At 45.2% G+C, this 21891-nt stretch overlaps 1 protein-coding gene and 1 long non-coding RNA gene across 3 annotated transcripts in view; one reads left to right on the forward strand and one right to left on the reverse strand.

Moving 5' to 3' along the window:
- Positions 1–602: 602 nt before the first annotated feature.
- LOC135310624 (uncharacterized) lies at positions 603–11554 on the reverse strand. Its single transcript, XR_010370695.1, has 3 exons — positions 10187–11554; positions 5626–5718; positions 603–732 (listed from the first exon to the last, which is right to left on the reverse strand). It is a non-coding gene; the product is annotated as an uncharacterized LOC135310624 (long non-coding RNA).
- The window catches only part of GHR (growth hormone receptor), a 131267-nt gene continuing 120675 nt past the window's right edge, over positions 11300–21891 (forward strand). Inside the window, exon 1 of one of the 2 annotated variants that reach the window (XM_064438971.1) lies at positions 11300–11557. The gene's annotated coding sequence lies outside the window, so the exon portion shown is untranslated. The remainder of the gene's footprint in view (positions 11558–21891) is intronic. The other variant, XM_064438970.1, reaches the window with a different exon arrangement.

Below are 21891 nucleotides of genomic sequence, written 5' to 3' on the forward strand. Positions count from 1 at the left end.
TTTTTAAGAACTAATTTTTCAGAGAACCACCTGGGAGTAATAGGTCACAAATTGAAGGTGTATCAAAACTAACTATTGCAAATGCAAGACACAAGGAATATGTTGTGTTCTATTAACAGCAGTATAGCCCTCAAGCCTACTGTGAGGGTCTTGGGTAGAGGACTTGGTCCCTTTGGAGCACTACTCTTCGGAAAAGACATGGGCCAACTAGAGAAAGCAGAAAACAGTGCAAGTGATTAGAGGTAAACAGAATGCCATCTATGATGAAAGATTTTTAAAATAGAGATTATTTGACCTAAGACAGAGAAAAGACTGAAGTGTAGATGACAATTCTTTTAAAACACAGAAGAGAACAATCTGACTACCAGAATTCAGAAATTTAAACTGTAGCAAGAGTAAGGGTTAGGCATTATGGAAAACATTCTAATAATAAACTTGTGAATTTCTGATGTAGGTGCCTTTGGTAGGTAGAGGGGTCTTTACCACCGACAGTTATTAGAAAAGTTAGTCAAGAAGATACCAAGAATTAGGTAGGGACAGTTAATCCTTCTCTGGGACACATGAATGAACTACATCAGGAGTAGGTAACCTGTAGGTTTCAGCTGTATTTGGCTCCTCAGTAATTCAAATTGCTTAACGTGTCAAAATGATGACACATCAAACATGTCAGGTACATGGGGAGCAGGTGGTCTGTTCTGGTATGGGAACTACTGCTCAGTCTTGAGTCTCCACCTATGAAAAGAAGTAGTCATCAGGTCTTGTTAGAGGGAGGTAATCTATTTTCTTGGAACCCAGCTTTATGTTCATCTTGCCCCTCATCCCATGATGGAGCTCTGGAGTCCTGTAAGAATGTTGTTGTTCATAGAACTACTGTTTCTTGGCCTCCCTAAGACATGTGGTGTGCATTGCATGGCTTCTGTCCAAGGTAAAACATTGTTATGCAGCTCCATTAATCAGAAAGGCTGGACACTCCCTGAACTGGATGACACTTGAGGTCATTTCTCTGTCAGCTGACTTTTGCCCTCCCTGCCTTTCAGTACTGTTATGAGTGAGTGCTGAGAATCGTTAAAGTACAGGCATGCAGGATGAAACTCGTTTGAAATAGCCTTGTGCAGCAATTTCACTGAGGCAGTGGCTGAGAGCCAAAGGACAAGAGATCGTGTGGATGGACAGCCAAACATTTTTCTCCATGGCAGAATCCCATGGGCCTGTTGAGCAAAAAAAAAAAAGGTCCAGAGATCTGCATTTTGACTGTCAGGTTGTTATGGCTCAGTTACGATTTCTGAAGGGAGAAGTATCAGTGTAATCCCATCAGCAAAATGGGCTCTATAAGAGGGAAAGCTGGGAACTACAGACCAGTGGGTCTGATTTTTCAGCTCATTAGATGGATGATAGCGTTGGAAAGCTCACAAATGAACATGGTCCTTTGGGAGAATCAAAGCGTTATCTCACATCATCTTATGAACTTCCACACGTATAACAATATTCTACTTTGAAAGACACTACTCTGCAGAGAAGTTGAATAATACTCTAACAAAATAATACTAAGGCAAGATTTTCCACTACTGATGTTATGTTTTTCTCAAAACAGTGAGTTGATGTAGAAAACCAAGCTCTTCAGAAAAAGGTTGATGTCATCCTCAATAGAAAGTGTATCAGTTATGTACAGAAGGCAACGACATGCATTCTGTCAGCCTGTCTGTCTTGACTCCCTTGCCATCACATGCACTTAAGACCTGTCAATTATAGACTTCAAGCTGAATCATAAATTAAAGGATGGTACTGTTCCTGGAACTAGCAGACTTATAAAAACAACAAAGTTACTCTGTGGTTTTGTTTTCATTCTTCAACTAGCCCAAGAAATTTAAATCTCCTGCTTTATACACTTGGTCAAATTCTTCTCTGTTGTCTTTTGCATGGTAATACTAGTGTTTTAGCTTACGGTGAATTTGAGTAGCCAAACAATCAAACACAGTCTCTGTTCTAGATTCTGTGATCTTTTTTCCATCCAAGTCTGTCAGACAAAAGAACCTGGGGACAAGGGGGGAAACATGTAGCAAAAGTTGCAGAAAAATGCTCATAAAATGTGGGAGACAAGAAGTTCATGATCTGAGCAATAAAATGTAAAATACACTAAAAAGTGAACCAGTTAGGCCTCTACCATATTGGAATTTAGGAATTCAAGTGCAAGAAAGCAATCCAAGAAAACCTTGTTTAATGTGTTTAAACCTTTGAGACACTTTAGACATTAGCATTCTAATTCTAATTCTAAGGCAGAACCTTCAGTGGACAGCTAAACTTGTGCTGTTGGTGGAAGGAAACAGAGGACAATGTGGACACATAGGTGTGGGAAGTGGTCTCGGGCTCTGCGTATCAGTTTTGCAGTATGTGCCTGGCCGCAATCTTCAATAAGCACTGGAAAGACTAAGGATGGGATTCAGTTAAGATCCACAGGGCAACACTTCCACATTACTTATTTTAAAACTGATTTATGATTTTCATTGTTTATTTGCAGTAGTTCTGCTGGCTAATGTACCTGTAGGATGCGGGACAGCCTATGTAGTGCTGGAAGCAGGCCAGGACACTAGGTTTGAAATCCCTTGCCTTAAAAAAAAGGGCACTGAACATACTGGCTGAAGCAAAACCTCACCTCTACTCTCCTCCATCTTTCTCTTCAGAAACAGACCAAGCAGAATGCCTCCATTGTCACTCTTCTCTTCTCAGAGAACCAGAAAGTCAATGTATTAATTACATAGTCTGATAGGTTTTCTTTTTATATTAGCTGTAGGTAAAGACATAATGGATGCCTTATAAACAGCGAGAGCAAGAGACTGCAGGCTGGTGTGATGTTCCCTCATTTTCCTTGCTCACTTTCCCTGTGCCTTCCTCTCCTGTATGCATGTCCATATTGGCTCCTTGGAGATTAGTTCCTTAAAGAAAATTTTCTGTTTCCACAGGTATTTGTTGGTTAGGTAATTATTCTGCTTTCATGTAAAGTATTCAGGGGAGCTTTGCTCTGTAGCTTTAAAGGAAGTAACCCAGACAACTCACAACCTAAAATTTTCCACATATTCAGAGGCTGAGAGCAGAGCAGCTATTAAATATTGTTTTTATTTTTGCATACAGCAAGCACTGTGCATTCCCAGCTCTTGGTACAAGTCTGATCATGGTTGGAATATGCATTTTATTAGTGTGGTTTCTTTTCATGGCAAGCAATTGTGTGCCATAACAAAATAATCTAAATGGTACTTTTTTCTGCAATTAAATTTATGATGGAAATTTAGATTTAAAAGTACTTCTTTCAGCTATTCTTATATTTTAGATTAATAGAGAAAATTAAGAAGGTAAAGTGAGGAAAGAGGAGGCATTAACCTACCCACCACACAGAATTTTGACTTGCTTCTATGCTATGAACAGAAATTTTAATGAAACACATATTATGCACTTAAAAGATTGATTTGCTCCCTATAGAGGTTATCACTTAAGTTTCACACAGCACCAATGAACCTTTTTTTTATTTTCTCAAGTTTTCTAAAGTCATGACATAAAGAGGGAAACACATATTTACATGAATTATTCTCTATCTTATTTATAAAAGATTAATATGTTCCTTTTACATCCTCCACTTTTTTTTTTTTTTGATACCATCTAAATAAGATCAGTGGGCATTACTTGGAGAAAGGTGTTCTATTACTGAAAAAGTACAAATTTGTGGTCCTGTGCCTGGAGCCAGTAACAAACAGAGTACTATAGGATTTGTACTTGTCCTGTTTAACATCTGTACCAATGACATGGAGGAGGTAATGAGCACTCTCATCAAGTCTACAGATAACACCAAATAGGAGGAGCCAGTCAATACACTCAAGGCAGGGCTGTCTTCCAGCAGAACCTCGACAGGCTGGAGGAATGGGCTGGTGGGAACTGTGTGAAATTCTGCCAGGACAAATGCAAAATCCTGCCATGTGAAGATAGAAGCCTGTGCAGTAATACAAGCTGAGGACTGACTGTGTGGGGAGCAGTCCTGCTGAGAAGGACCTGGTGGGCTTGGTAAGCTGCCATGTGCCCCAACAGTGAAGGCCAACAGAATCATGGGCTGTGTGACCAGGAGCACATCCAAGAGATCAAGACAAGTGACAGTCCCCCTTCACTTGGCAGTCATGAGATGACTGGAACAGGCTGCCCAGGGAGGTTATGGAGTCTCCTTCTATGGAAATATTCAAACCCTGCCTGGACGTGGTCCTGTGCCCCCTGCTCTGGGTGTGCCTGCTCAAGCAGAGGGCTTGGACAAGATGATCTCCAGAGCTCCCTTCCAACCCCTGCCATTCTGTGATTCTGTGACATCTTGCACACTGCATCCAGTTTTTCCCCCCTCTCTACAAGAGAGACATTGCCAAACTGGAGTGAGCCCAGTGGAGGGCCACCAGGATGGTTCAGGGGCTGGAGCATCAGCCCTGTGAGGGGAGCCTGAGTGATGGGGCTGCTTCTACCTGGAGAAGGGAAGGCGTTCGGGGAATCTCAGAGAAGCTTTCCCCTTTCCCCTTGCTACAGGCAGGTCAATGAGAAGACAGAGCCAGGCTTTCTACAGCGGTGTACGGTGGCAGGAGAGACAATGAATGTAAGTTGAAACGAGAAGTTCAGACTGGAGAAGAAAGGAAACCTTTTTCCCCACAAGGACAGTGTGTCAGTGGAACAGGTTGCCCCAAGATGTTGTGCAGCCTCCATCCCTGGAAGTTTCTGAAACCTGAGTAAAGCCCTGAGCAACAAGGTTTGACCCAGCATTGAGCAGGAGGTTGGATTAGGGAGCTCCTGAAGTCCCTTCCAAGCTGAATTTTCCTGTGATTCTATGCTTGTGATAAACACAAAGCAAAGAAAATAGATTAAAACATAGATTTAAGCTGCAAGTAAGATTATGGAATATGAACTATGTTGTGATTTAATTTCAGTCTCCTGCAGTTTTTAATGCAGTTTTGAAAAATAAAAACTTTTTGTAGTTTAATATAAGTAGTTCCTCACTCAAGAGAAACACATTCATTTCCACTAAAATGGGAGTTTCAGACTACTCAGACTAGAGCTCAGAATCTCAGGCCTTGTCTAAAAGCCTAGCAGGTAGAGCAATATCAATTAAGAGTGCATTTTGCAATATTGTATTGGCAATATGCTCAGCAACAAAATAGTCACTTTGTTTCCTTCCAGTATAAACTCTACCAGCCAAAGAAACCCTTCTTTTTCAAGCATGGACCCTTCATGTGGACCCCATTATATTGATCTAGAAATGTATATATTAACATAGCTTTTGCTGAGTATAGGAACTACTGCCTGCTAAATCAAGCAGCCAGAGTTTGATGGGCGTAAATCCACCTGTGGTAGATATTACCAATACAGCTACCTTTATGCTGCACAAGCACCATCAGCCAGTGCTTACAATAGGCATTCACAGCTAGTCTTGCAGAAATTACTGCCAATCGTAATATAACATGCACTGGCTGTGGCCACTTTAAAGGGAAGGAACCTCTTCCAGATGAAGAACTATTATGAACTGAGCAGCTGGAATTCTATCTGGCATGCTGTTAATAAACATTGCATTATATAGTAACATAAACAGAGAGCAAAACCAGATTCAGCCACCATTTTGTCTTCTGGGCCTGGCTCCAGAGCATCACACTCAGAAAGCAGAGGACTTTCAATATGCTGTTTGGAATGGACAAAAACGGGAACCACCTGTACAGCAAAAAGAGTGTTTACATTAGCTGGTGTTGGTATTACTGGATATTATGTTAGAACAAATGGTCAGAATTCAGCTACCCTTAATAAGTGTATTTAAGCCAGACTTGTATTTCTAGGCTTTTTAAGTGGGTTGAAGGGAAACTGGAAGAGTGATAATACAGTGTAAATTAAAAAGGGAAATAGATAGGCATACATGAAATTATACATAGTTTGAAAGGTAGATGTTTCCTAACAGATGTATAAAAAACCATAATCAATTTCTATATTGTTGCTGTGGTAAATTTAAGATTAGTGCTCCATAAGATATCAAACTCAGATATTTTGAAGCTAATTTTTGTTGATTAATAAAATACTACCACAGACTAGAGGCATAGAATAAGAGTATTATAATATCCCCCCAAATGTTCCAATGAAACTGAGTATACTCATTCTTAAAAAACAGACTTTTTTTTTTTTTTAATAAAAGACAAACCAAGAGACCATTGACCATTTATTATGCAATTTGGTTGTATTGCAGCAATGAAGAAAATCCGAAATATTTGTCCTACAGATGCATAACACTTGCCCTTGTACTTTTGCAGCCCCAGGACTAGCTGTAGACAGTGTGGAGACTTGAAACCTAATTTAGGGGTGAAGTCCTGATTACAAAAAGAAAAAAAAAATCAAATGATCTTGTTTTCCAACTTCAGAGAACCTATTTCACAAACTTTCAAGCCGCTCCTATCTGTATACTGATCCCCTTCACCACTCCAAAGCCCTTCTGCCACCCCAAGCCAGGACCCCAAACTAGATCCTACCTACACTCCTATCAGTCTCCTGGCTTCCCAGCCCCACCCATACCCCCGCAAGCTCTCCGACTGAAAACTACTTTGGCTGCTTTTGCCTAAATCAGGTCTCGTTGGCAGAGGACTGTGTTTGATATTAATCCCTGAAATTAAAACACCTATGACATGAATAAGTAAAGCACATTATCTAGTATGCAGAAAATGTGGGGAGGTGTAAGTCCAGAATATATAAATCTACTGATTTATTATTATCTATGCTTATTCATACATATAATGAGGGAGCAGTAAAGGATTTACAGAGCACGTGCGGGACAACCAGGGGATTGGGCTCAGCCAGCATGGGTTTATGAAAGGGAGGTCCTGCCTCACTGACCTGGTCTCCTTCTATGATAAGGTGACCTGCTTAGTGGATGAGAGGAAGGCTGTGGATGTTGTCTACTTGGACTTCAGTAAGGCCTTTGACACTGTCTCCCACAGCATTCTCCTGGAGAAGCTGGCTGCTCATGGCTTGGACAAGTGCACTCTGCGCTGGGTTAAAAACTGGCTGGACAGCTGAGCCCAGAGAGTGGTGGTGAATGGAGTCAAATCCAGTTGTTGGCTGGTCACGAGTGGTGTTCCCCAGGGCTCAGTGTTGGGGCTGGTCCTGTTCAATATCTTCGTTGATGGTCTGGATGAGGGGATTGGGTACATTTGTTTAATACAACTTTCCTGTAACACAATAAGATCTGAGATTATTAAAAACTATTTTGTATTGGCCAAGTAGCAGTGAGAGTTGAACATCTAAAATACCACATAGATAAACCGGGGAAAATAGAATCATAGAATAGTTAAGGTTGGAAAAGACCCTCAAGATCATTGAGTCCAACCACTAACCTATCACTGACAAGTCCATCACTAAACCATATACTCATCTACCCTTCTTTTAAATACCTCCAGGGATGGAGACTCCACCACCTTCCTGGGCAGGCGGTTCCAATGCCTGACAACACTTTCAGTGAAGAAGTTTTTCCTAATGTCCAACCTAAACTTCCCCTGGCGCAGCTTGAGGCCATTTCCTCTCGTCCTATCGATTGTTACTAGGGAGAAGAGACTGACCCCGGCCTCGCTACAACCTCCTTTCAGGTAGTTGTAGAGAGCGATAAGGTCTCCCCTCAGCCTCCTCTTCTCCAGGCTAAACAACACCAGCTCCCTCAGCCACTCCTTACAGGACTTGTTCTCTAGATCCTTCACCAACTTTGTTGCCCTTCTCTGGACACGCTCCAGCACCTCAGTGTCCTTCTTGTACTGAGGGGCCCAAAACTGAACACAGCATTTGTGGTGCGGCCTCACCAGTGCCGAGTACAGGGGCACCATCACCTCCCTGCTCCTGCTGGCCACACTATTCCTGATACAAGCCAGGATGCTGTTGGCCTTCTTGGCTGCCTGGGCACACTGCTGGCTCGTGTTCAGCCAGCTGCCAGCCAACACCCCCAGGTCCTTTTCCTCCAGGCAGCTCTCCAGCCACTCCTCCCCAAGCCTGTAGCGTTGCATGGGGTTGTTGTGACCCAAGCGCAGGACTCGACATTTAGCCTTGTTGAATCTCATACTGTTGGCTCTGGCCCAACGATCCAGCCTGTCCAGGTCCCTCTGTAGGGCCTTCCTGCCCTCCAGCAGATCGACACTTCCACCCAGCTTGGTGTCATCTGCAAACTTACTGAGGGTGCACTCAATCCCCTCATCCAGATCATCAATGAAGATATTGAACAGGACCAGCCCCAACACTGAGCCCTGGGGAACACCACTCGTGACCAGCCAACAACTGGATTTGACTCCATTCGCCACCACTCTCTGGGCTTGGCCGTCCAGCCAGTTTTTAACCCAGCGCAGAGTGCACTTGTCCAAGCCGTGAGCAGCCAGCTTCTCCAGGAGAATGCTGTGGGAGACAGTGTCAAAGGCCTTACTAAAGTCCAAGTAGACAATGTCTACAGCCATCCCCTCATCCACTAAGCAGGTCACCTTATCATAGAAGGAGACCAGGTCAGTGAGGCAGGACCTCCCTTTCATAAACCCATGCTGGCTGAGCCCAATCCCCTGGTTGTCCTGCACGTGCTGCGTAATGGCATTCAAGACCATCTGCTCCATGACCTTTCCCAGCACCGAGGTCAGGTGACAGGCCTGTAGTTCCCCAGATCCTCCTTCTGACCCTCCTTGTAGAGGGGCGTCACATTCGCTAGTTTCCAGTCATCTGGGACCTTCCCGGTTGACCAGGACTGCTGACAAATGATGGAGAGTGGCTTGGCGAGCTCCTCTGCCAGCTCCCTCAGTACCCTTGGGTGGATCCCATCCAGCCCCATGGACTTGTGAACATCCAGGTGAATCAGCAGGTCGGTGACTGCCACGTCTTCAACAACTGGGACTTCATTCTGCATACTAGCTCCATCTCCCAGCACAGGGGCCTGACAACCCCGAGGATGACCAGTCTGACTATTAAAGACTGAGGCAAAGAAAGCAATAAGTATCTCAGCCTTCTCCTCATCTTTCGTGGCAAGGTTACATTCTGCATCCAACAAAGGAGGGAGATTCTCCCTGGCCCTCCCTGTGTCACTGGTGCATTTATAAAAACATTTTTTGTTATCTTTAACGGTGGCAGCCAGTTTAAGTTCCAGCTGGGCCTTCGCCTTCCTAATCTTTTCCCTGCGTAACCTCACAACATCCTTGTAGTCCTCCTGAGTCACCTGCCCCTTCTTCCAAAGGCGGTAAGCTCTCCTTTTTTTCTTGAGTTCCAGCCAAAGCTCACTATTCAGCCAAGCCGGTCTTCTCCCCGCCTGCTCAACTTACGGCACAAGGGGACAGCCTGCTCCTGCGCCTTTGAGACTTCCTTCTTTAATAACATCCAGCCTTCCTGGACTCCTTTGCCCTTCAGGGCTGCCTCCCAAGGGACTCTGTTAACCAGACGCCTTAACAGTCCAGAGTCTGTCCTTCTGAAGTCCAGGGTAGGGGTTTTGCTGACACCCTTCCTTACTTCTCCAAGAATCAAAAACTCTATCATGTCATGGTCGCTGAGCCCAAGACAGTCTCCAACCACTACATCACCCATCAGGCCTTCTCTGTTCATAAACAGCAGGTCCAGCGGGGCACCTCCCCTGGTTGGCTCGCTTACCACCTGCGTCAGGAAGTTATCTCCCACACACTCCAGGAACCTCTGAGACTGCTTTCTCTCTGCTGTGTTGTATTTCCAGCAGATATCTGGTAAGTTGAAGTCTCCCATGAGAATAAGAGCTAGAGATTATGAGACTTCAGCCAACTGCTTGTAGAGTACTTCATCTGTCTTCTCATCCTGGTTGGGTGGTCCATAACAGACTCCCACCAGGATGTCTGCCTTATTGGCCTTCCCCCTGATCCTCACCCATAAGCACTCAACTTTATCATTGCCGTCATTTAGTTCTAGACAGTCAAAACACTCTCTAACATACAAGGCTACCCCTCCACCTCTCCTTCCTTGCCTGTCCCTTCTAAAGAGCTTGTAGCCGTCCATTGCAGCGCTCCAGTTGTGTGAATCATCCCACCATGTTTCCGTGATGGCGACCACATCATAGTTTCCCTGACGTGTTCATCAAACAGCAGCAGGGAACTCGGGTGAGCTACAATTTTCTTCTGTTCTGGGTTAATTTCAGAAAGGACTCTGCATCATGGCTTACCAAATGATTGTGAAACTCTCACAACACTGACTTGCACGGCTTTGGTCCCACCTCTGTTGTACGACGAAGCCAGATGCTGAGCCAGCATCTCCTAGGCAGGGGCAGGGGGTGCATGGCAAGGGTCTTAGAGATCAGAATGTCACTGCTGAAGTCAGCTTTGCGCATGCGGGTCCATCTCTGGTACTTTGTCAATGCAAACGATGCCTAAATAAAACAAACCAATGGTGCTGTGCTCATTTTGACAGTTTTCTTTCCTAAGGTGTCTCTCAAAAGAGAAATCTGTATTATTGTAAGAAAAGACGCAGCAGTCGTTCTCCCTCTTGCTGCAGCTGGTGTCTATGCCCAGGCTGCTCAGCGCCGCGTGTGCCCTGCCCTGACGGACACACCTGGCCGGGGACGGTGCGCCCCACTGCGCCTTCGGCCGTTCGAAACCACGTCGTTCCTACCTGCCGGCCGCAGGCGGCCACCCCCTTCCTCCCTGAGACGGGCCTCACCGGCCGCCTCCTTGGGAATAAACGAGGGCGCCAGCCCTGCCCTCACCGCCGCGGGCCGGGGCCGGGACCCCCGCCGCGGCCGCCCCGGGGGAGCGGGACACCCTCCCGGCGCAGCCCCCGGGCGTCCCGGGAGGGCCCATCACCCCCCGAGCCACGGCCGGGGGACGCGCTGCAGTGGCCGCCGCCTTCCCCTAGACGGAGCCCCGCGGCGCAGTGAAAGTGACAGGCGCCGGCCGGGGCTGCGGGGCGGCCGGGCGGGCAGCCGCGCTCCCGGGGACGCGCCGAGCCGGGCCGGGCCGGGCCGGGCCGCCCCCGCGCCGCCGGCCATGTTTCCTCGGCGCGCCGCCGGCCCCGCGCCCTGACCCCCTCCTCCCGCGGCGGGCGGGCAGCCAGCTGCCGAGCGGGGCGCGGCGGCCATGCGGAGAGGAGGAGGAGGAGGAGGAGGAGGAGGAGGAGGAGGAAGAAGAGGCGGCGGCGGCCGCTGAGCGCCCCGCGCCCGGGCGGGCAGGCGCGGAGCAAGCTGCGGGTGGGCGGCCAGCCAAGTGAGTGCTGCTGGTGGCGAGGGGAGGGAGTATTGGGGTCCCCGCCATCCCCCTCCCCTCCTGGCCGCCCCGCCCCACTCCGCCCCGCCCCGCCCCGCGGGAGGGGTGCGGGATCAGCCCCGCGCCCGGCCGCCCTCGCTCGCTGTTTTGGGTCGTTGTCGCTTCACAAGTCGGGGCCGGCCCCGGGCGGAGGGAGCGCGATGCCCGGCAGTGCCGGTGCCGCCGCGGCGGGCGCTCGCTGAGGCGCTCCCATGGTGCCGGCGCCCGCCGGGGGGGGCCGCGCCCGCCGCCGCCGCCGCCCGCCGAGACCCGGGGGAAGTTTCTTGAGCGAGTCGGTGAGTACCGGGCGGCGGCTCTGCGCCTCTCCCAGCCGACCGCGTCCCGCGTGGGGCGGTCGCGGGGCGGATTCCTCGCCCCCAGCCCCTGCCAGCGGGCCGGGGTCCGGCTCCTCCCGGGCTTCGCCTCCCGCCCGGGCGTGGCGGGGGCGGGTGGTCGTGAACAGCCCCCGCGGCCCCGCGCGGTGTCGGAGCCCCTCCGGGAGAGGGGGGCGCCCGGCGTGTCCCGCCGGCGTGGGCGCCGGCACGGGCGGTGGCAACGGACCCGCGGCTGGCGGGGTGCAGGCCTGGGGGCGGAAAGTTGCGTGACCCCGCGGGTGGTGGGTGATGCCGGGGGCGGCGCGGCGGGGAGCGGGGCACGGCCTCGGCGGTCTGGAGAAGCGCTGTTCTTCCGAAAAAACTCCTTTTCTGCGTGGACTTGGTTTTAAAACGCGGAGCGAGAGCGGTGGATGAGCTGCCAGCGTCTCGCTCTTCCCTGCTGCAATGGACCTCGTCCGAGTGTCTCTCCTGTGGGGCTTTATTCCTGTTTATACAGTGTCGTCTGTCTCCCCCCCCTTTTTTTTCTTTAACTTTTCACGCCATTAATAATGGATTGTATTTGTTAGTGTGCGGTCTGCTGTAAGTATTGCACGGGAGAAAAGCTGAAGAGAATATTTTTAAAAACAAATACCACAAACACTCTGAGCAGAAGTATACAAAACAGGGTGTTACTGCAGAGGAATAACTAGTGTTTTCTCACAGCGGCATCTTCAGTGATATTTGTTGCAAACTCTCACGGGGCTAATTCTGGAGATCAAGTGTGTGGATGTGCATTGGTTACTCATCTTTTCAGCAGCTTATATCTCATTAAGAAATCAATGTATTATTAACTTAGTGTATTTAATCACAGCTTTACTTTCCTCTTTGTGTACCAACTACAAGAGACCCGCAGCTGGTCATATTTCTGTTGGTGGTTAAATCAGAAGTAAGAACCAAGCAATTAAAAAACTGTGGCCCACTGCTTTACTTGAATCCCATTTTATAAATGCTTCCAACAAGTGTGTACTGATAGGAAAAACTGAAGTTATTTACCAGGTAAAGAGGTGCTTAACTTAAATCTAAGAGACTCTTAGCTATAATATAGACTTCGTTGCTCATATATGTGATGAAAATGTAGTTGGGAATAGAATCGATACAAGAAGACTTGGTAAGATTTATTTAAATACCAGCATGTATTTAAAAGGTTCTATTTTAAATATTGAAATTAGAGTAGATTGCAGCTGAGATGTTTTGTGGCTCTGGGTGATGCATGTAAGTATTACGGAAAGTTATTCAGACAGCTTGAAATGTTTAAATAGGAATGTGGTGTCTTTCATCTCCATCACATCTCAGTCTCACGTTGCTAGAATTGCTACTGGCTGTGTTAATTCAGGACGTTAGCATGTTTTAGTAACTGTAAAGGATGGACAAACAAGACAGCTTGCAATGCTTTTGAAGAGTAGTTTCTGAAATTGCCTCTAAATGTTGGTGGTACTTTTATTAAATGCATGAAAATAACTGCTGAAACTTACTGTAATGTATAGAGAAGTCATAGACACCCCTCAGGTATTTTGGAGGCAAATTCTCTGAGTGTGGTCAAGCATTGTTTTCATTACTGTGAGCTGTTTCATTGTCTCCCGGTGTTGACGTATCTGCACAGCACAGTGCAGTGCCATGCAAATATATAAACTTGGGGGCTCTACAGAGGGGTTAACTTTCTGTCACACCGTGCAGCATGGCAGCACTGCTCCCAGTGTCTGTGCCACGCTGCATGTGTTGGGGAGATGTACAGAGCTCAATTCTGCACGTTTTTACTGACTAAAGTAGTATGTGCTACTGTATGTGACCTCTTGTGCCCATTTCCAGTAGCTCAGATAGCTCAAATAAATCTCCGATGGCAATTCTCCTGTTTCTGGGTTGGTACTGTTCTTTTCTGTGATCTGGAGGCTGAGGAGACATCATATATATTGGCCCTTTTAGGGTATAACTTACCCTTGACTATGTGTACGTTTCTGTTAATGTGTATATAAACTAGAGTTAGGCCTTGCTCCTATCAAATGAAGCTTCCTTGTGCTGCAGAAATTGGTTTTTTATCAAAGCTAGTATTTATCTTGTGCTACTAATGGGAGCATTGAGCTGAATAAATATAACACTGTGTATCTTATTTGAAATACCAGATTTCCATGGACAAAATAGAATCTGTAAATATTTGTCAGTAAGAAAGCAATGTAGGCAGAGATGCTTTGATTTTTTTTTTTGTCTGATTTGAAAAAAAAATGTTATCAGTAAACCAGCACTTGCATTCAGTCCAGTTGAAGCTCTTGAAATATTAAGGTAGGTGTCAAAATATTTTCAAACCATTGCAAATAGATAAAAATGGTAGGAGTAACAAGAAGAGGGGATAAAGCTGGTGGGGAAAGGAAAGGCAAGGATACCAGCAGTGCAATAATGAGTACCCTCAATCCATATGGGCGTCCATATGGGAGTCCCTAAACAATGGGTTCACTAGAGAGTCAGGTTCCCTTTAACTAAAACGATCTTCCTTATTTTTTCACCAGATATTGATCTGATGGAAAGATGAATCTTTGGCCCAGCAGAGCTGGGATGGTAATTCTGGGAAGAGGGCAGTGTGAGGAGAGCAGGCAGGGAGGCAGTGGGGCTGCCACTACGGTTGTAGTGAAGGCAGAAGGCTGACGCAATGAGATACTAGCTTGGCAGGAACAGATTAATGTCAGGACTTGAAGGAACACTTTGTGCTCAAATTGTTTATTGCAAGGGATATCTTTCTTTATTGTATATGAATCCCAATTTAAGTTCTTTGAGTGAGGTGGATGTTTATTTACGCATCGTTTTAATTTGTGAGAGATAGAACAAGCACCTTCTTACCGAAGAGCTGTCTCTCAATGTATGAGAAACAATTTTTCCTAGTAAATTGTAAAGGCTGTTTCCTGACAGAGATGGATGTTGTCCATATTGCATTTACTGCAGATTATGAACTGAAAATACATTTAAGCATGATATTTTATTTACATTTTGAAAGCAGGTATTTGATTGAAAGGAAAGCCATCACCAGAAACTTTATCTTTTTATTAATCAGTTAATATGATCTTCAAAAACACTTCCTGGAAGCAGGGTGGTTTGCAATAGGGTGAGACTTAATGTCTTAGCTAAACAAGGTCATGTTCCTTACTGTTTGCTGAGCATTTCAGAAGTACAATGCTGTGGGGATGTAACAGACAATTACAGTTGTTTTTACTGAAGGAATAACTGCTGGAAAACGCCCTTGTCCAGTCCTCTGCTTCAAGCAGTAATGGCCACTAGTGCATGAGATACTGTATGAAATATGTGGGTGCACATACGCTTCCTTCAGAGTACCTTTCAGGTGCAAGGTTGTCCCACTTTATTTGTTATCCATGTAGTCAGTAGCTCAAGGATTACAGCAGTAATCAAGCATTTATGAGTTTTAAAACTCCGTCTGCCGTGCTATTCGTAATTATCATGCTAATCACATTTATGTTAGTCTTTTAACTTTCCAAAAAATCCATGGGCTGTGATGCAGACATCCGTATCTTCTAAATCATGCTTATCTTTATAACTTTGAGTTATTAAGGTGCTCCTATGTGTAGTGACACGGTCTGCAACATAGCCTATTATGTGTCTGTATCATCAGTTACCGTTTGTGGAAGGTATCCGCTGTGTGGGGTTGTGGTCGTACGGGGGAAGGTCATACAGGGCTGTATGGAGGAGACTGGAGATGTGGTGGAGGCAATGAATTCTGCACTGAGAATGCTGGTGGGAGAATATGGAGCTCTCGTAAATTTAGCAGAAAATTTTAACCTCTCTGCGTTAAAAGAGTAAACATATAACCCATTCTTCTGGTATGGAAGGAGTTATGCTTTCCCATCTCTCCTTTTCTGTGGCCATTTAGAGAGACGTGCAGTGTTAGGGTAGCACAGCGCTAGACCTGCTAGGCCTGTGCATCAAGCATAGGTGAATACCTGGGGTGGGTGCATAATGTGGGAAACTGAACTCAGAATGTGCAAAGAGAAGATGTCTCACCACCTTTACACTGACTAAGGCAGAAGATTTCTGTCTCTGATCACTTAATAAGCTTACTGCTCATAATCCTAGAATAAAGATGATCTATGTAGACATAAATATGAATAATCAGTTGCATTTGGGTGCCATTTAAACACTGGGCAATAATATGGGTGGAGAAAATGAACGTTTAGAACTTCAAAAGTTGTTTAAATACTATCATAAATCCATTACAGTGTTCAAACTCAGTTTATAAGTAGTCAGTCCAAACATAAATATTTCAGATGCTCTACAGAGAAATTTTGTGCAGTATGGATTTTTCAGCAGCTAACACACAAAAACTCTGAGGGGTACTTAAAAACCATTAGGTTCTTAATAACAACCGTCATGTTGCATCATTCAAGTGCTTAAATTGAGGTTGAAGTTTTACTGCCTCAGGAGAAAATAAGAATGGTAAAACTTGGTCCTTCAGTAGGAGGAAAATAAAATCCTGACCGATTATCAGCAGCTGTTCCAGCACCGTGCTCACTGGTTGTTGGCTTGCACGCCAGGCTGTCGCGGCATTGCAGTCCTGGGCAGCCTGGTATAATCACTCAGTACTCCAGCTTTAGCAGTGGTGCTGGTTCAGGTCTGGCCAGCCTAGAATTTTGGGAGAACAGAATTATTTTTGCCTGCTCTTTTCCAGGTAGGGACATCCAAAAGCCTTGAAAGTCTGCTGCACCTATAAAATGCTGGGTTCATTTGAATCCCAGTAGGCTAGCTCCATATGCCAGTAGATGTCTAGGATGCAATGACAGTACCCTGCAGGTAGAACCATACCTGTGTTAGTTCTGTGAACAGATGTCAGTGTGCCTACAGCAGCTTTGGGTTTTAGTCTGTATGTTCATCTCTGCAACGTTATTGATAGAGCCAAACAACTCTTCCTGTACCTGTTGGAGTTTGGGGACTGGGTAGTGATAGTCTGACCATGAAAGAGAGTCTGTAAGCCAGGAAAAACAGACTGAATGAACCAACAAATTTTATTTCAGCTATCTTGGTTAAATGAGCATGCTTGTCAGTTTTTGCTTCACTTCACAAACTGCATGCCTTATTCCCAGCTGCTCTCAAATGTTCAGCTAGCAGCCTGATTTCTGCTATATTTCATGGTGGTTTTCTTTTTTTGCCTGCCTTTTCCAGACACACAGAGAGGAATTTATGTCAGTGTTACCTTGAGAATGGATTGGTGCAGTGGGCTCTCCTTTACCGCATTGCTGCAAATATTGTTTGATATTTGGTACCAAGTGCTTATTAAATTGTGCTTGCTCAAAAACCATGTTATGAACCAGCTTTATAATTGTTTTGAGTGATGCTTTGTATACAGTTTTAATCAAAAAAGCTTGAACTGCTTGGTGTTTTGACTGTTAATGAGATTGCTAGTGGCTTTATGTGATGCTCTAAAAAGAGTGAAAAGAAAGCAGGATTCAGAGGTAGTGGTTCTTGTCACTTCCTTCACATGAGTTGAAGAGGACTGATTGTGGTTACACTTGGGACCAAGCTTTATCTGTTCTGCCTAGACTAAGGAGGGTCTGGGATGAGGATTGAGAGGAGAAAAGCAATTAGAAGCAGTGAGCTTCTGTATCTTTGGATTTGATTACTTTTTATGGCTAGGCCTAGTAAGGTATGTCTGGGGAATGCTATGGAACTTTAACTTAGAAAGAAACCCCCAAGAAAACCACCACTTTTGTAATGGCTTTGACAGTTTGAACTCAGCCACAGAGCAGCTCGAAGGACTAAGTCAGATGTTAAGTAAACAGGGCAGAGTACAGCGCAGTCAGGACTCCATGAGCCCATCTGTACTTCACAGTATGTCCAGATCAAGCCCAGAGAGCCGTGCTTATACTGGGGCTTCGGCCTTCCAGGTTGAGTCCTGTCTTTTGTAGGGCACATACTAGGGCCATGCTTTCCACAGTGAGTTGGGCTACTAGAAGGAATGATTTGCAGTGTGCAGTGGGAAATCCTGCTCTGCATCCGAATCTGTTTGCAGTTTTTGGCTCGTCCACACATGTAAGTGAAACACATGCAGCTAAAACTTTTTGGACTTGGCTTGTGCTTGTTCCAAACAGTGCCAACCTGCTGGTCCAGTACATGTGGATGAGCTGTTCTTACTTGTTACCGCAACATTACTGCAATAGGATCAGAGTGAGCACTTTCAGCTTTTCGGCTGTGATTTCTGGCCTTTGGAGAGTGGCAGTGAGTCTCTGGGTCTGATCATGCTGGGTGGGGTAACAAACACTGCACAGGAGAGACACTTGTTATGTGATACGGTCACTGCTGGCCTCCTGTATGCCAGCCAGTTCTCCTGGTGCAGGACAGCGTGTACGGCATGGAGGGACTGCAGCCTGGGACGGGGAGAAATAGCCCCTCGGCCTCCCTGTGAGTCAGGCTATTTTTGTGGAATTGTATGATGAGCTCTGCCATCTTCCAGCACTAAGGCGCATTTAATAAGCGTGGCCATACCAATTCAGAAACTGTTTCAGAAAAAGCAGTGACTGTTGTAAAGCACTCTGTGCCTCGTTACTGCAGGTTCTTAGTTGAGCATTTTGCTTGAATAGCTAATTTCCTTTGAATAATAGCTAGCTTTGAGAGAACAAATTTCTTTGATTGGACTGGGTCCAGACACACTCTTTTCACTTGCATGTAATTTATCCACCACAAGGCACACACAAGTGTGTTAACTACAGCGGATACCGCTTGATCATTCTTAAGGTTTTCGGCTGGCCACAGCAATGCCAGTGGTGACATTAAGGAAGGATGGCATTCATCTGTTTAAGTGGTGTGAGGGGCCTGCCTAATTTCCATCAAGGAAAGGAGGAGAACAAGAATACTTGCATGAAGATGCTTTATACATCATTGCTTTTTCAGGCTTATTGTGTATAACTGTGTAGAACCCATATCTCACGTACAAGAGAAATAAGCAATACATTGTGCCTATGTATCTTTGATCTTGCTTGTGGCACAGATGAATGCTCTTAATGCCATGATGGAAAAAGTAATGCTGTTTACTGTTGCACCCATGCATTTGTTGTAGCCTGTTCTATTGCTTTTTTCCAATTATAAAAAAGTTAATGTTTTATTAAAGTAAACAAAAGTATTGTGAAAATCATTGCAGGTCCCTTTTCCTTTCCGGTTCTACTACTGCAGGGAGAGGGCTTTCTCTCTAAGAGCCCAAGGGATCTTTAGGGATGCAGTGGGAATGTCTGTCAAAAAAACCCCATAGGATTTAGGAAGAGAGATTCCTCCTGTCTAATTGGTCACGTTGATGTTGAACAATATAATGGAAATCTTCATAGAGAAGCTTCTGTAGTCATACTCCTGTTTTGTATGCTGAGGTATGAATTTCAGTTATAATTATTTTTTTTAAGAATTTTTGCCTATCGTTTGAATGTTATTTCAAGCCTAAGGAACCCAAGAGCCTGGTTAACCGCAGGACATCTCAGAGTAAAGACGGAAGAAGTTTTCCACAGTGGGCGAACATGTTCTACAGGTGTTTCAGTTTGCTAAATCATGCAGAAAGGGAGAGGAGGTTTTATGGTGTGAGGGGTAAAAAGCCAGGGATTGCATATAGATTGTGGATCGTTTCTGAAACAAAATGGAATATGTGCGAGTAGAAAGACCAGGATGTGAAAGCCTGAGGAATTGTTGGCTGGTACTGGCAAGACAGAATTTACAGACTCTGAACTACTTGGTTCCACTATCTTAAGGTGAAAACTGGATGTTATGTGACCAGTAATCAAAAGGGCATGTTTAAGTGTAACAATTTGTTTAAGAATGTTTGAGATGGCTGGACTAAAACACAGTAGAAAACCCAGACCCTCAAGATGATCTAAAATTTTAAATGTAACTTGAATTGCACCCAGAAGTATGTTTTCATACTGTTTTTTTTTTTTTTTAAATTGTTATAATAATGATTATGCCACTTTATGGGTAGATCTGCGTGGTAAGAGTAAAAATGTTTTGGTAGTGTAGGACTTGTTTTGCCAGTGGCTTGCGTTGCTTTGCTTTCCAAATGGCGTACTGGTTGCAGTATTTTGCAGGAGCCTGTCAGTGCAGCAGCTCGTAACAAAACACAGGGAATGGAAAGATGGTGTTTTTGCATCAAAAAACTGATGTCTGTCACCAACTCATTTTATATGTGAGCAGTTGGTACACATACTGTTTATTGTATTGCAGTGTTTGTTTTATTTACTGATGCTGAAGTGTGAAAAAAAAGGTAAGATGTCAATAAAAACGACTGGCACCATTTGTTGTTAGGGCTGAAACAGAAGAGGTACCTCTCACTAGTTATTTATTTGTCTGGATTTTTTAAACTGATTTTAAAAGGTTCCTGCCAAGGAGCCTGCTCTGACAAGAGTCTGTGGCTTGGTAACCCTGTTTGTATGAAGCAGCAATGTGCTTCGCTCCTGGGCAAAAGAAGAATTGTCCCTCCCACCCTCTGCATCTCGGACACCTGTACTGGCCAGATATTTTGAAAATTGTCACAAGAAATACGTTCACTCCTGTTCGGATTGAACAGTACTACAGAGCAGCGACCTCAGCTGTGGCTTCTGGATCAGTAGGTCACACAGCTGTCTGTTCTTGGGGCTTTTCATTTGCTCGATTGGAGGTAGCCAGGCTCCTCTGCCCCAGCAGCCACGTGCCAAAAACTTCACTCAGCTGAGAGAGTGAGCTGAATAGACTTAGTCAAATAATTTTTTAGAATTATTTAGTTTTGAACCCTTAAACACTTTCTAGCAGGGTACAAATAATTTTAGAAATTTCTTATGTTTATATTACAGTATGTATAAACAGTTGTTATGTTGTAATTTTTTATATGCTTTCTAGGTTGAAAGCCTCTGTAACCTACTAGGGTCACACTCATTAGAGTTACTGACTCGTATTCTGGGGAAAAGTTACCATGACCCGGCCTCCCACAGAGGGTGCAGTGGCAGATGGAGGGAGGAGGGAGGAATATTTTTAAGCTCTGCTGTGTCAATGTCAGTACTGGCCGTGAGGGAGAAGGCAGCAGATAACTTGCAGAGGCTTCTGCAGGAAGCTTTCTTCTTTTCTCCTGAGTGTTTTTAAGGGGTCATCTTAAAAAATTGACAAAGCCAAATATCAGAATGGTGATCCACAGCTTACTGGACCTATAGTCAAATTTCAGCACATCTTTAACAGAACAATCCATAAAGAAGAAAATGCATCCAGATTATTGAACGGTGTGTTTCCTTATTGTATGCGATCTGTGTTGAGCCTCATGTTATCATTATATTTAACAGACTGAGCAAAGTTATTTCCTTTGCTTTATTCCAGCTCTTGTGACTGAAAGTTGGCTTTCAGTTTTGGGTAAGATTTTCTGAATTGCATGGCTTAAGAGCAAAAGTGTGGAAGGACTGACAGAAGCTTCTTTTACAGGACAAATGATCAATCTTTGTCTCTTGCCACTTCATTGTGCTTTGGCAGGGTGGCTCTGGTGGGCACGGGCAAAACCCTGTGTTTGTGGTATTGCTTCATATCCTTGTAGATTGGCATTTTCCGGATGCTCTGATTACTGCCTACCTTAACAATACAGATAGGTGCTCTTAAAAAATGTTATTAAAATTCTCAGTCAGAAGCAGCACAGTTGTTCACAAGCTGTGGCTTGTGGAGCACTTCCAGGCAACACAGATTGAAGCCAGCTCGGGGAAAGTGCTGAGCTGTGCTCGGCTGGAGGAGACGGCAGCCGGGGCTTCAATTGCCCATTCAGCAGCCTGTGAGCACAGCTGCCTGTGCGCCATCCCACGTTCCGCCCCGTCCGCTCTCCCTGGGCCTCTGCTGAGCAGAAATGGAAGCCTCCCTGAGTTTGTGCTAATGTACGTAAACTCAGTGATTGGTTTCTTCTGATACCACTGCAGGAGAAGCAGCAGATGATAAAGCCCATGTGTTTATGTGCCCCTAAGAGAGCAGAGCTGCAGAAGCTGGTGGACGTTTGCCACTCGTGGAAACTTGCTGATGGAGAATGGCGGGAAGCCTGAATGAACAACCGTGTTAATTATGGCAATTACTGGACAGAAATAAGGCATCTTCTGGGGTAAAATGGATGTTAATCTGCGTTTTGTTCTGTTGGTGTAGTTCGTAGCACAGCTGGCGGGCAATCATTTGTAGGTGCTGTAATCATGCAAACAAAAATGGAGGAATTCAGGCATTTGAAAAGCGACAACAAAACAGCATCAAAAGCACAATGGGCTACCATTGATTCTTTACCTTGCATAAGTTTTCTAGGA

This window comes from Phalacrocorax carbo, chromosome Z, assembly GCF_963921805.1.
Source record: "Phalacrocorax carbo chromosome Z, bPhaCar2.1, whole genome shotgun sequence".
NCBI lineage: Eukaryota > Metazoa > Chordata > Aves > Suliformes > Phalacrocoracidae > Phalacrocorax > Phalacrocorax carbo.